Source organism: Rhipicephalus sanguineus, chromosome 3, assembly GCF_013339695.2.
Source record: "Rhipicephalus sanguineus isolate Rsan-2018 chromosome 3, BIME_Rsan_1.4, whole genome shotgun sequence".
NCBI lineage: Eukaryota > Metazoa > Arthropoda > Arachnida > Ixodida > Ixodidae > Rhipicephalus > Rhipicephalus sanguineus.
Window position 1 is genome coordinate 104,771,279 of NC_051178.1, and position 13,975 is coordinate 104,785,253.

The following is a 13,975-nucleotide window of genomic DNA, read 5'->3' on the forward strand; positions in this document are numbered from 1 at the left end:
ATCACCTCCCACTAAAGGGACCCATGTGGGGATGCAAAGCAGCGCATGGGTCGACTTAAAGTTCCGTTCATCACAAGCACCTTGCCCGATGTTAACGCGTCCTTGCAAGTGGAGCATACTGTGAAATCACTGTTGTTGCTGTTGCTGTTACTCGTCCCGAACTCTTGTTGGAGCACGCCACGCGGGTTCATCACGCGTCTGCAGAATCTCGTTCCCCGACGCCATCACGTGATTGCTGAGAGAGTGTAAGGGGGAGAGGCCACAGCGTCTCACATAGCCCCTTACACAGGCCCGAACGCGCTAGCGCGTGCCAGTACACATGGTTTTGTCTGCGTTACGCCAAGCTAGGGCAGCATACGGCAGCCCGGGCCCCTAAAGCGCTCTGCACGTATCATCGTCAAGGCGGTCGAAGAACAAGAGGAGGAATACTTCTCCTTGGCGCAAGCGCGCGCTCAGGTGGCTGTGCTAGGTGGTACAAAGCGGATGGTCGCCAATGGAACTACGGACACAGCCCCGAGCAACAGCTGCTTCGCATCTAATAAATTTGGTTCGCCGCGCGCGTGGTACATAGTGGAGCCGGAAGAGCAGGCTGTAGCGGAAAGGAAGCCGTTACATGGGGTAGAACTGCGCGGCTTGAGCTTTATATTGCATTTGATGATTTCAATATAAAAAAATAATCAAGAACTGAGTTTGTTAATTGTAAGTTGTAACTGGTTGCTTTTAAATATTAATTTATTGGTGGATATATGCCGCCATTTTCACTGCGCAAATAATTTCTCTCCATAAAAGTTTCCTTATAAATTAAGCGAAGCTGATAGTAGGCTATCGCGAATATTCTGGCAATTTGGCCAGCCAGCAACACCATAGTTATTCGCACTACTATGGATAGTTTGTCACGTGGTTGTGACAGTGAAGAATTCTGCAGCAAGACTGGGCAATACGAAGCTCATTTTTTTTTTGTCGTACTTGTGCCCATAAAATCAAAACTCATAATACAAGCGATACACGCTGCGCACTGATTGCGGCGAGAACAGTCGCCGGCCGTCGAGTAATCTGATGACCGGTGGAACGCTTCGTCTTTATACATCAGTCATCAAGCGCTCCAGCGTTATCGCTGGTGCTCGCGTAAGCTCTCGAATAAACTTGAATATTCGTGCCCGGCGTGTAATCTTAAAATGCCAAACAATCGCGAAGCTTCTCAAACATTGCGGCGCGGTCTGCGTCAAACGCAGCTAACAGTCTGTGGGTGAAACCCGAATACATCAAAACAAAGCAATAAACACGCCTGGCAATATTATCGCTAGTAATATTACCGATGGTACTACCGATTCGACTATCGATAGTTTGTCTACACTATCGATAGTTTCAAAGAAACTATCGATACTATCGATAGTCAATTTACCGATAGTTTTGCATCACTACTACGTAGGCCACATACGCCCAGGTAGTCTACGAATACGACAAACTCCATCCCCTGATGTTGGTCTACGTAGCACTATCCAGGCCTATATACGAGCCTCGGCGGCCTATACCTCACCAACACGAAGGGTGGCTTCGGGTTCCGACATGTCTCCGGCTCTGTCGACAGACAATTTGTCGACGAAATGACCGAGGCATCCATGGATTCCAACAGCTCTACTATACCACATACTTCACTACACATGGACCCCTCGTCACCACGATCACGACCGGATCCTATAACAAGTAATGACCAGCTGCTGGTGCTCCCTGATCACGGTGATGATGCCCTTGTTCCAGAACTGTCGAGAACTTCTTGCACACATCCACACGGGTTCGTGAAAGTGCGTGCGTTATCGGGACACGTATAAGCACTACATATCAGCTTACCGCTTCTGGTGTTGGTAATACCCACGTTGCCATTGGCAGCGTTACCCAACCGTAAACAACTGGTTATATAACACATATGCGGCTCTTCAACATATATATGTATGCATATAAAATTTATACAAATCTTTAGCGTCATTTAATAACGTGTCGCTCAGTAAAAAAAGTTACGCCACAGTCACCTACCCGCCACATGCTTCGCATAACATCGACTCCCACGGTACGAGGAATCTGCCGATTTTTTCGTTTCTATCTTTTGCACCCAATTGAGCGTCTCTGTTTCTTTTTTCTTTCTTGTGAGTAAGGATCGTATATTTTCATTTTAATTCGGAATTCCAGCGTACATGCCTTGCTGACTGCTGTCACAGGGTGCGTATCGTCTGGACACCTGGACACGCCTCTCTCCATGGCAATGAACGCGCTAATGTGGTAGCTCGAGAGCTTACAAACCGGGCGCCATCGGAAGAGCTGTCCAACCCAGACGATGCACCAACAGAACCACTAAACTACACTGAAACGCTACAACATTACCGGCAAAGCCGTATGTGCTTCCCACCACCACACAAATCCCTCAACCTAGAGGACGCTGTTGCCTGGCGGCAGCTTCAGACTAATTCATTCCCCTGCCTTTACATCCTTCATCTCTTCCATCCCACACAATATCTCTCATACTGCCCCTATTCTGGAGCGAAGCCCGCAGTGTATTACTGCACCTGAGAATGTCCACAACCACCGGGCTACCGCCCTTTTCCTTCACCTTCACAATCCTCCTGGGAGACTGCGCTGACCAGCTCAGAGCCGCAGGAGCAGCGTCGGCTGATCCAGCGGGCACGTGGTGTGGCGCGAGCCAATGGGGCCCTGAACTAAGGGCACCAGCCAACGAGGACGATCCTCTAGGCCTGCATAAATAAAAGTCAGGTGATAGAGAAATGCGCGGAATACAACCAACCCCTATACATAGCCTTCATAGATTACGAGAAGGCATTCGATTCACTGGAGACATCAGCAGTCATGCAGGCACTGCGGAATCAGGGCATCGACGAAGCCTATGTAAACATAATGGAAGAAATCTACAGTGGATCCACAGCCACTATAGTCCTCCATAAAGAAAGCGACAGAATCCCAATAAAGAGGGGCTACGGCAGGGAGACACGATCTCTCCAATGCTATTCACCGCGTGTTCACAGGAGGTTTTCAGGGCCCTATATTGGGAAGAATTAGGGATAAGAGCTAATGGAGAGTATCTCAGTAACCTGCGATTCGCTGATGACATTGCATTGATGCGTAACGCGGGAGACGAATTGCAGCTCATGATTACTGAACTGGATACGGAAAGTAGAAGAGTAGGTCTGAAAATTAATATGCATAAAACCAAAGTAATGTGCAACAATCTTGGCAGAGAACAGCGCTTTGCGATAGGTGGCGAGACACTGGAAGTTGTAAAGGAGTACGTCTACTTAGGACGGGTAGTGATTGCGGAGCCCAACCAGGAGAATGAACTAGAAGAATAAGAATGGGGTGGAGCACATTCGGCAAGCATTCTCAAATCATGAATGGTAGTCTACCACTATCGCTCAAGAGGAAGGTATATAGCAGCTGCATCTTACCGGTACTTACCTACAGAGCAGAAACCTGGAGACTTACAAAGAGGGTTCAACTTAAATTGAGGACGACGCAGCGAGCGATGGAAAGAAAAATGATAGGTGTAACCTGAAGAGACAGGAACAGAGCAGAGTGGGTCAGGGAACAAACGGGGGTTAAGGATATCATAGCTGAAATCGAGAAGAAGAAATGGATACGGGCCGGGCACGTAGCACGTCGGCAGGATAACCGGTGGTCATTAAGGGTAACTGACTGGATTCCAAGAGATGGCAAACGCGTGAGGGGGAGACAGAAAATTAGGTGGGTAGATGAGATTAAGAAGTTTGTAGGTATAACGTGGCAGCAGAAAGCACAGGACGGGTTGATTGGCGGAACATGGGAGAGGCCTTTGCCCTGCAGTGGGCGTAGACAGGCTGATGATTATGATGATGATGATGATGATGATGAAATAAAAGTTTTCTCTCTCTCGGTGTTAAGCAAGCTGCGCTTCGCAAACCGTCGCCGTTCGAAGAAACCGCTGCAAAAGTCTTGCCAGCTTCTCTGCAAAAAGTCACAGTTTCGCCGCAACGGCGAAGCAATGAATGCGATAGCAATAAATTGGAATGTAACGCGAAGAACGGAAAGCAGCTCGAAATTGCCAGCGCGTCGCTCGAGCCCAAAGGACGCACGAAAAGAACACACACAGGACGAGCGCGAACTATCATGTGTCACAGCTCAACACTGGAAGCGCACTGCTGAAACATAAAGCAGGACGCACGAAACGAATGAACAGGTACACACAGGACGAGCGCGAACGAACTGTCCCAGTCGTTACTTATTTTCGTTTGAACAGCGCGCCCCTTTCGCAAACGCGGCCGCTGCAGCGTCGAAGCGACCTTCGTACGCTCTGTCACTTCAGCGCAGACATCGCGGGGAAAGCACAAGACATACAACCCCCCGTTCCCCGCCAGCCACCCCCTTCTTTCCTCAAGATAAGCGCACGAAGGCAACCACGTTCGCAGGAACGGGGTCACGATCTTTAAAGCGCGCCACGCGCGGACATCGCCCCATCTACGTGGTAACTCAAAAAGCATACTGATGTAACAGGTGTATATAAACAAGACGAGCGCGAACTAATTGTCACAGTTATTACTTATTTCTGTTTGAACAGCGCGCTCCTTTCGCAAACACGGCCGCTGCAGCGAGCGAAGCGAAGCACCCCACCGGCCGCCCCTTCTTTCCTTGAGATAAGCGCACGAAAGCGACGACGCCCTGTTAGAGTGTACTAGAACTGTCGAGTGGCGTGAACGCGCCTCGCCGCCTGATGCCTTCCGCGTCGACCGTAGCGGCGGCGCTGCAGTCGCTCGGTACTGAAGGCGCGCGGCGCCGCGCGCTAGAACGGGCCGCTAGAACTGCTGGACGCGTCGGCGGCACCCGGCAAACCAGCACTGATGTGGCTTTCGTTGCGTGTCTATAATTATTAAGCGTAGGAAACGTCGTCTTAAGCCTTGAAGGACGACACTTCAAAGCTTTTAATGGATGCTTGCTTCATATATGCCTTTGAGAGATACTGCAAATCAGTTCTTGTAGCCGAAGTGACTGCTGGAAAGTACGCAAAATATGAAAATGAAAACAGGCTGACACCGACCGTGAATATTCACGATCTCAGCGTAATTGAGCCGAACTCATTGCTGGGCTATTTAGAACAATTACTCTCAATTAACTAGACGCCGAACGACGGCCAGAAGAAGGAGACAGAGGAAACAAAAAGGGCGTGTCTTATTCTGATTTCTTCTCCCTTAATGCTTTTTTTGGTGGTGATTCGACGTCTAGTTTATTCAGAGTAACTGAGCTGCTCTAATGGAATTTAACTGTGCTCAGAAAGCTGTGTGCTGATATTGTGCCGAAAGCACACCGAACATTAACCGCGCGTTGGCGAAGCTGCGTATACGGCGCGTATCTTTACAAATGCGCTGTAAATATGACTTCGACGTTACGAGGGCTCAAAGGTATTGAAACTCAAAGTTAACTCGACCGGTACAAATAACGGTCGTCCTCAGGTTCCTTGCACGGATATTTTATTAATTGCTAGGCGCCGGGTGGGGAGGGGATACCTTACTGTACGTATTTGTGCGTGTAAATATATATATATATATATATATATATATATATATATATATATATATATATATATATATAACATAATCTCGCTTTACAGATAAAGCAATCAAATTATAATACAAAACGTTGTCAAAAAGAAGTTTTTATAATGGCATCAATAGAAGATCAGGAAAAGTGCAATATAAGCTGTCCATTGAAAATGAGAACTGGCTGTAATGAATTTAGGCAGAATAACCGATGGGCTGCATTTCCATCTGCGCATGTTATTATGCTTGAGATAAGCCCTGATGCATGAAGTTTGTGCCTCGAAGGCGAACACGCGCCTTCGGCTCGGCTTCCTGGCTCGCCTTCCTGGTATTTTAAGCCCTCAGAGGTCGCATAACCGATGAATCGTAACCGCGGAAGCATGCTGTTTATAGAAGATAGCCTTTCGGCATTAAAGAAGCAGCGCAAAACTGGCAGAACTCAGCCGTCACTAACATAAATGTTGCGATAGAGTCATTTGTACTCAGGTTACTCATGAAACAGTCGAGCGCATTGGAGCTCATACAGAGATCAATGCTCTGGATATATCGTGAGACTGCCGGCAGAAGAATTGTAGGCTTTTTTTCGTCGCTGGTTCGTTAGTTCTTCGTAGTCAGTGGCGGCTCGAAGTGCTGCTTGCAAACCGCACAGCAATCAGTGAGCACCTAGATGCATGTGCGCAAAATCCCATTGTCGCCTTCATTGGGGGTCAGCAGGCTCCAAGAACAGGGAATATCTCGGCGCAATTTTGGCACGCCAGCATATTCACTCATGCACCATGGCGCGTAGCAGGCGTTGAGACACCGATTGAAGCTCAGTAATGCATTAAACGCGCTCAAAACGCGCATTTACACGCTTTCGTAGGCTGCGACGAGCGCGCGCCAAATGCAGACGCTCTCCACAGCTTCAGTACAAAGTGACTACAGCGCCGCCGCTACTGTCGCCCGTCGGAGCATCACCCGAGATGCGGCGCGGCCGCTTCGTTCGTTCCACTGCCCCCTTATAGTACACTGTAGCCCTGTAGAGCGAACAGCAACGGCGTTCGCAGGGGCGGGGCGACGATCTTTAAAGCGCGCAATACACGCGCACGTCGCGCCATCTATGTGGCCACTAAGAAAGCATGCTGAATTAATTGGTGTATATAAATAGCTCGTCGTTAGCAGGCTGAGAGACGGTGCTGTCGTGGCCTAACGTCTAACGCGGCGGGCTGCAAAGCGAGAGGTCGCCCGTTCGATTCCGCGCGTCGGAAAGAATTTCTTAATTATTTTTCTTTGTGGCCTTTCTATAAATATACATACTTATACATATACGGTGAATGACGGTGACGGGGACGGACATTTTCCAGCCGAGACTGTCCATATAATTGCTATCGCAATAAAAGTACGTCGAATAGTTTCTCCGAGAGCAAGCAACCTGGTCCATGGCCGCGCTGGAACGCTACTGTGTCTGATCTTACGACAGCGCAGCAAGTAACGAGTACCTTAAAATTTGAGACGGAAGCTCTTTCTGATCTATTCTGGACAATCCGGCCCGATAACGCTGCTGCCACACGTGTAAGCGGTTAATCTTCTGGGCAACTAAAAACAAAACGAAAACATCAAGCAATATTCACGCTACAGTCCCTTCGTTTGTTTTGTTCATTCGAAGAAGCAAGTATATGTGACACAGCAAGTATATGTGACACAAATACCGGAATATGATTTGAGTCTACACTGTCCACAAGAACAGTCATTCGTAATCGCCTATCCAGTCTCTTATAGGTGTAGTGATCCACTACATGTCATCCGTGCGCAGAGCGACGTCGTAGTCTTCAGTGTCCACTTCCACCAGGGGTTCTTCGCCAATTGTCGTTAAATGCGGGAATAGGGCCTCCTTGCGCGGGACATCGAACGTACGTGAGCTCGACGCGGTCGTCGAGGCGTCTGCAGCAGCGGCGTAGGGACCATGCGTCCACTCTACGACAGCAGCCGGTCTCAACTCGCTGGACTCGTTGGACAGCGTTCTTGAGTTCGTAACGGTCAGCAGGAGCAAGAGCGGGAATGTAGTGATGAGCAGCGTGACCACGTAGATGACGACGAAAGGTGTCACCGACGAGGGTTCCCCGTCGGCCTCGGTCAGGGTCCACGTACGGCGCTGCCGTTTCGTCACCGTCTTCTGCTTGCCCACGGTGTGGTGCGACAACGGCTGGCTGCGCGGCTGTTTCTCTGGCGGTGCCGGATGTAACGCACTCATCGGAACCACGAATAATTGCTGCTGCTTGCTTGCTTGCTTGCTTGTTCCTTGCATTTGGCTCACACCCACACCGGGGGATTGGCCAAGAAGCCGGCGGTATCAGTCAATTGGAACATTGGGTTAAAAAAGAAAATCAGGGAAAGGGAAAGGTGGCATTTTTCAAGTAAAATAAGGTGATTCTCGTGATACGAGAAAAGGAAATAACGAAATAAATAAGATTTTGTATTCGGGAAAAGGGGATGGGAAACCATAAAATCTGTTGTGTCGGCGCCATCTTCTTGCTCTTCGTCTTCCTCCTTGAATACGAAGCTGTTCTCGTCCAGCGGCGTGAAGTCTATAGTTTTAGGTTTCACCTTTGGCACATGCCTAACTTTGAATGCACCAGCAGGTTACAGTGAGCAAAAAGAACTTCAGATAATCTCGCGTATGCATGGTAACCGCTTACAAACGAAGCTTTTTTTTTTTAATGCGAAGCATTTCTTAGCGAACCTTTGGCACTTTGAGCGTTTCTATCTACGTATCTATCTATCTATCTATCTAGCCGCCCACGTCTGGGTGCTCTCATGATCGCCTCCTTAACTTGGTGTAGACCAAAATTCGCATGGGAGGGTAAGAGGATTTGACGAATATGATTGTCGGGTCATGATATGAATAACTTGAAAATCCTGTCGCGTACGTCGTCGAACCCTTTCCACTAGACACGCGTGGCACATACCCGTTTACCAAGGACCGCGGTGTACGGGTATGCGCCACAGGTGATTGACAGTTTATATCTACCCAGGAACGGCGAGAACAGACATTGGTAACTGAAATGCTAGAGCGTTAAGGAAAACATTGGCAGCGTTGACTCGACGAATAGAAAGAATGAAAATTAGGATCCCAGCAGGAATCGAACCCAAGCATTCTGCGTGGCAATCAGGTATTCTACCACTGAGCCACGCCAGGTCTATAAACTGGTTTGGAAAAACAGCGTACGCAGGCATAATATCGGTGCAACGTCAATTGTGGTTGTGGTGCTTGCTATCTATATTTACAAGAAAGCAATAAACACTACATGATACTACTACGATATGTACTCTACGATACAGGCGTCATATTGGATTAACGTCTGTGGTTCCAGTGTTGGCTCCGCTTTTATAGCAGTCTAATAAACATCACGCTTGTATTCCTATGATTCAGAAAGCTATATTGAAGCATTGCTCGACCCCAGAGGAATACATTAACGAAAGTTACATATGATATCCCCATCACCGCACCGTAAAGTGCACTTCGTCTGCCTGAACGACGCAGTGCCCTCTTCATTTCTTACGAGGCTGGGCGATGGCCTCATGCTGACGGATGATGCCAGATTTATTGACAGCCACTTCGTAGACTGGGCTACGTAGGCCACGTACGCCCAAGTAGTCTACGAATACGATAAGCACCATCCACTGACGCTGGTCTACGTAGCACTATCCAGGCCTACCAGCCTCGAGGGTCTATATAACTCACCAACGCGAAGGGTGGCTTCAGCTTCCAACATGTCACCGGCTCTGTCAGCAGACAATTTGTCGACGAAATGACCGAGGCATCCACGAATTCCAACAGCTCTACTTCCACATACTTCACTTCACCTGGACCCCTCGTCACCACTATCGCGACCGGATCCTATAACAAGTCGTGACCAGTTGCTGGTGCTCTCTGATCACGGTGATGATGCCCTTGTTCAAGAACTGTCAAGAACTTCTTCCACACATGCACACTGGTTCGTGAAACGTGCGTGTGTTTTCGGGACACGTATAAACACTACATGTCAGCTTACCGCTTCTAGTGTTGGTATAATACCCACGTTGCCGTTGCCAGCGTTACCCAACTGTAAACAACTGGTTATATAACACACATGCGGCTCTTCAGCATATATGTGTGCGTATAAAATTTATACAAATCTTTAGCGTCATTTTGTAACGTGTCGCTCAGTAAAAAAATTACGCCACAGTCACCTTCCCGCCACATGCTTCACATAACATCGACTCCCACAGTGCGTGGGATCTGGCGAATTTTTTTTTCTTTACTGAATGTCATTTCTTAGCGAAATATTTTTGTGGCCCAACTGAGAACTTGGAAGAAAAACGGGAGAAGACAGGACTGTTCTTTCTTTCTTTTATTCTGAAATAAACTAAAAAGTTTCACAATTTGTTACTGTATAAAGATGTATGCAGCATCACGTACTATTTATTCACTGTATTCTTTTCTTTTTGTACTACTTTTCTCGATGATAATAGTGTGCAAAATTGTTATTTTAATGACTTGTATATATTCCATTGATGTATTAATAGTGTCTGTGGCCAAATGCTGACCGAAGTCCGAGATACACGGGGTGAGAGCTTTGTCAAGCTGCCTAAAAGCAGCTTTTTCTCTCACTCCTCATGATCTGTATTGCTCATGAAATAAACATCTATTCTATTATATTCTATTCTATTCCTGTTTTCTCTGTTTTTCTTCCTCGTTCTCAGTTGCGTCACAAATACTACATTAATCTATGCACCAACTCGCCCAACGTTACACTTTGCGAAATGTCATCCCTTCTTCACTTCAACGTAGCTCAACGCTGCTTATTCAATACACGCGTTAGTTCCAGTTTGTCCACTCAACTTTCGGCACATTCACTACTTCTGTTGCTAAACTATTCCTCAATTTTCCGTAGATTACAGAGAGCTAAGCTGCATGGCGGGCATTCATCACAAAAGACGGTAGCCGTGCGAACATGGACACAGGAGAGAAGGCAGGTCAACAGTCCTGACTTACCTGAGCGTTTGTGATGCCGTATGTAATGTACTACGTGAGACAAAAAGAAACGAATATTATTTTCTAATTTCAGTTCCTTTTTCCATCACATAGGTTTATTATTTCGTCTTTGTTTATATCATTGACGAGTTGTTTTCTGAACCATTTATTTCTGCACCTATTCATACTACAGAGCAATTTTAATTCTAAGGTACGTACCGCCCGTTTCATGCCCTATTTGCTGTGGTGGGTTGCTCCAGGTTACTGAGCAACAACCAACCAACCAACCAACTTAACCTAAATTACCAACTTAAACGTACTTCCGCATTTCGCGTATACTTCGTAGCATTGAAAATCGACCACAACTAGAGGTTTACGTCGTTATAAAAAAAAGCTGCCAAATAAAGCGCTCAATGAACAACAAGTACATAAGATTACTGAAAGGAAGTGCACGTGAGCACGTATGCCTGAAAGAACGAGAAAGAAGAAATCGAAAAGGCTGGCTGCCGGAATTCTTTTCCGCTCTTTGACCACGCGTATCGGTGTCCCGCATCGAGCGTTTAGTACTGCTCAATGTGGGCAGATTCTTCCCGATCACCGTCAGCACGATCCCAGGAGGGCGAACCAACGGTGGAAATAGGGGGTCCCGCGGGCAGTCCACACTGCAAACACAAACTAGCCGAATTGGGCGTTTTAAGGGCTACAATCCTCCTTAATACTACCTTCATCTGGACAGTACTACCTTAGAGTGTAATGAGGCGGGTGTAATAACGTTCTGCGTCCTCAATTTTACTTCGTTAAGAAATTATGTGGAAGAAAGGAGGTAAATTCACTATCTGACGCCATTCGTCGAATGGAGTTAGAGAAACAAAAAACTCCCATCTCATTTCCTCTGGCATGTTTTCTCTTTTTTTTTTCCGAAGCTTTCCGTAATGCCTTCAGTGCTGGCGGGCATGCATGCAGCTGTGCGGGGGAAAGAAGTAAAAGAAAGAGGCGGCATGCTTCAGCGCACTAAAATCCCTTGCACAGATAGCCCAGAGAAAGAGATATACGAGACCCTCCGAACGGCTGGAGAGGAAGCGAGGAAGCCCTTTGGCCTCTGCAGCCTACTGCGGCCCGCCCCCGCCAGGTCAAAAGCAAGCCAGACGAGGCGCTACCGAAGTGAAATGGGACAAAGCTTCGCGCCGCATGCGCGCGCGAAGAAAAAAAAAAACAGAAAAAAAGAAAGAAACGTGAGGAGGGAGTCGTTCCCGCGGCGGCGCGATCGTCGTAGCTACGCCGGCTAGGCCTTGTGAACGCCACTTCTCAAGTGATCAGCAGTGTCGGTCGTGTGTGCGCGTTTTGTGCCTGCAGCCTCACTGTGTTCTAGCCGCTGGATGTGATATGCGTGGTTTGACGACAGTGCGACATGCTGCGCTGCGAGTGCGATAATCGCGACGGCCCGTCGACTCAAGCGAGCGTGCCGCTGTGCATTACCAAGCAGATGATGGGCGCCCTGCGTGCTCGGCACAGTCAGGAACAAAAATGGTAAGTAATACTGATGTTCTCTCTCTTTGCGAGCCCTTATCGTCGCTTATGCACCTTGTTACGTTTGGCCTAAAAATTCATCGAGGCCGACGCTATTGAGCGTACAGCTGTCTACCGGAATGCTGTCTTCTCCCCCCGTATCGGCGCTTAGACGGAGGCAGGAATGCCGATTCTTCCTGTAGGAGCTTTTGCCGGGCGGGCGGACATGTCGCTGTCGACGGATTTCCCAGAAAAGGGACGTCGGAATTCGGAGACCCCCTTTTTGGCTTGTTGTTCTCTGCGTGAGAAAGCACCGCGGGAGAGTTTCTCACCCAGCCACACCTGCCTTCTACCCTACCGCAGCAGGGAAAATTAACCTGCGCCAGAGGGAGCGGTCTGCGTGTTTTCCGGAATTCGACACACCCGCTTTGTCGTGCGTTTTTGGTCAGCGTGGGACTGCGCCGTTGAAGACGCTCCCATCAACCCAGGTGGGGCCTTCACCCCAGGCAGCCATCATTCAACACTTCTTCCAAGTATTACTGGCAGTGGAAACGGAGGTCATCGGCCCTTTCCCCTTTGGACTGAAACTCCTCGCCGACCTTCTCACCTACGAGTCTTCGGGGCGTGGCGAGTGTATTGTGTGACTCTTTGCCTCCTTTCGGGAGGCCGGACGCCAGGACGACAGGTCACCGGATTGGCGGGAGACGTTGACACCGGTTTGCCAGTGCTTATGCAGTGACAGTCTCGGGGCTATAAAAGCCGAAGACTTTTGCTGTTATTTCTCTTCTTTCACCTCCTGACTTCATCATGTAAATAAACACGTTCCTTCTTGAAAGAACGCGTCTCTTCCCTGAGAGCCAGCTACCGTAACGGACCCGCCGAACCCCACTCCTTACAACTGGTTGGCAGCGGTGGGATGGACCTTGCGACATGGTGCTGCCTTGTGGTGAGTGCTTGGTCTTTGCTATGACTTTCCAGGCTTCATTTTGTGTGTACACTTAAGTAGTGCAGAAGCTAGATTGTTTTTTGTGTGGGTTAGGTAGATCACCTCTTTATGAGTATTGAGTGAGTTATAGGGATCACCTAACTATTAGCGAGCAGGACCAAAGCAAAACAGCAGTCATGGAGTTAAAGACAATGCTAAAAGACGAACTTTTGTTTGTATGTGAGGATCTAAGCATTGAGGTTGAGGAAGGAATGGGCAGGTCTCAAATTGTGAAGCTGATTATGGAAAGAGCCAGTAAGGGGGAGATTGAAACCGCGTTAAACGCTTTCAAAAGGTTTGAGGAGCAAGAAAGAAAAAGAGAGGAAAGGGAAAGAGAGGAACGGGAGAAGGAAAGAGAAAGAGAGAAACAGGAGAAGGAAAGAGAGGAACGGGAGAAGGAAAGAGAGTTGCGGAGAATCGAACTTGAGAATGAAAGCAGACGTTTGGCTCAAACGAGTGGAGGGGCTCCTGAGAGAGTGAGCGAGATAGATTCATACCGCATGGACAAATATCTAAACCCTTTTCAAGTCGGGAAAGATATAGGAATATTCCTCGGGAGTTTTGAACGGACTTGCGAGAGGATGAACTTTGCTCCAAGTACATGGTCGCAGCGGTTGCTTTCGCTGTTACCGTATGAAGCGGCTGAAGTAATTACCAGACTCAGCGCGCAAGAGGCAGATGATTACGCGAAGGTTAAGGCTGCCTTATTAAAGAAGTACCGCCTTTCAGCCGAGGCATTTCGTCAAAGGTTTCGAAACGCAGAAAAGAAGGATAGTGAGGGATATCCGGACTTTGCCTACGGCATGAAGAGAAACCTAATAGAGTGGTTGAAAAGTGCGGAATCCTACGAGAGTAGAGACAGGGTCATCGAGACCATCTGTCTAGAGCAATTTTACAGGAGCATTCCACAGAACGTGA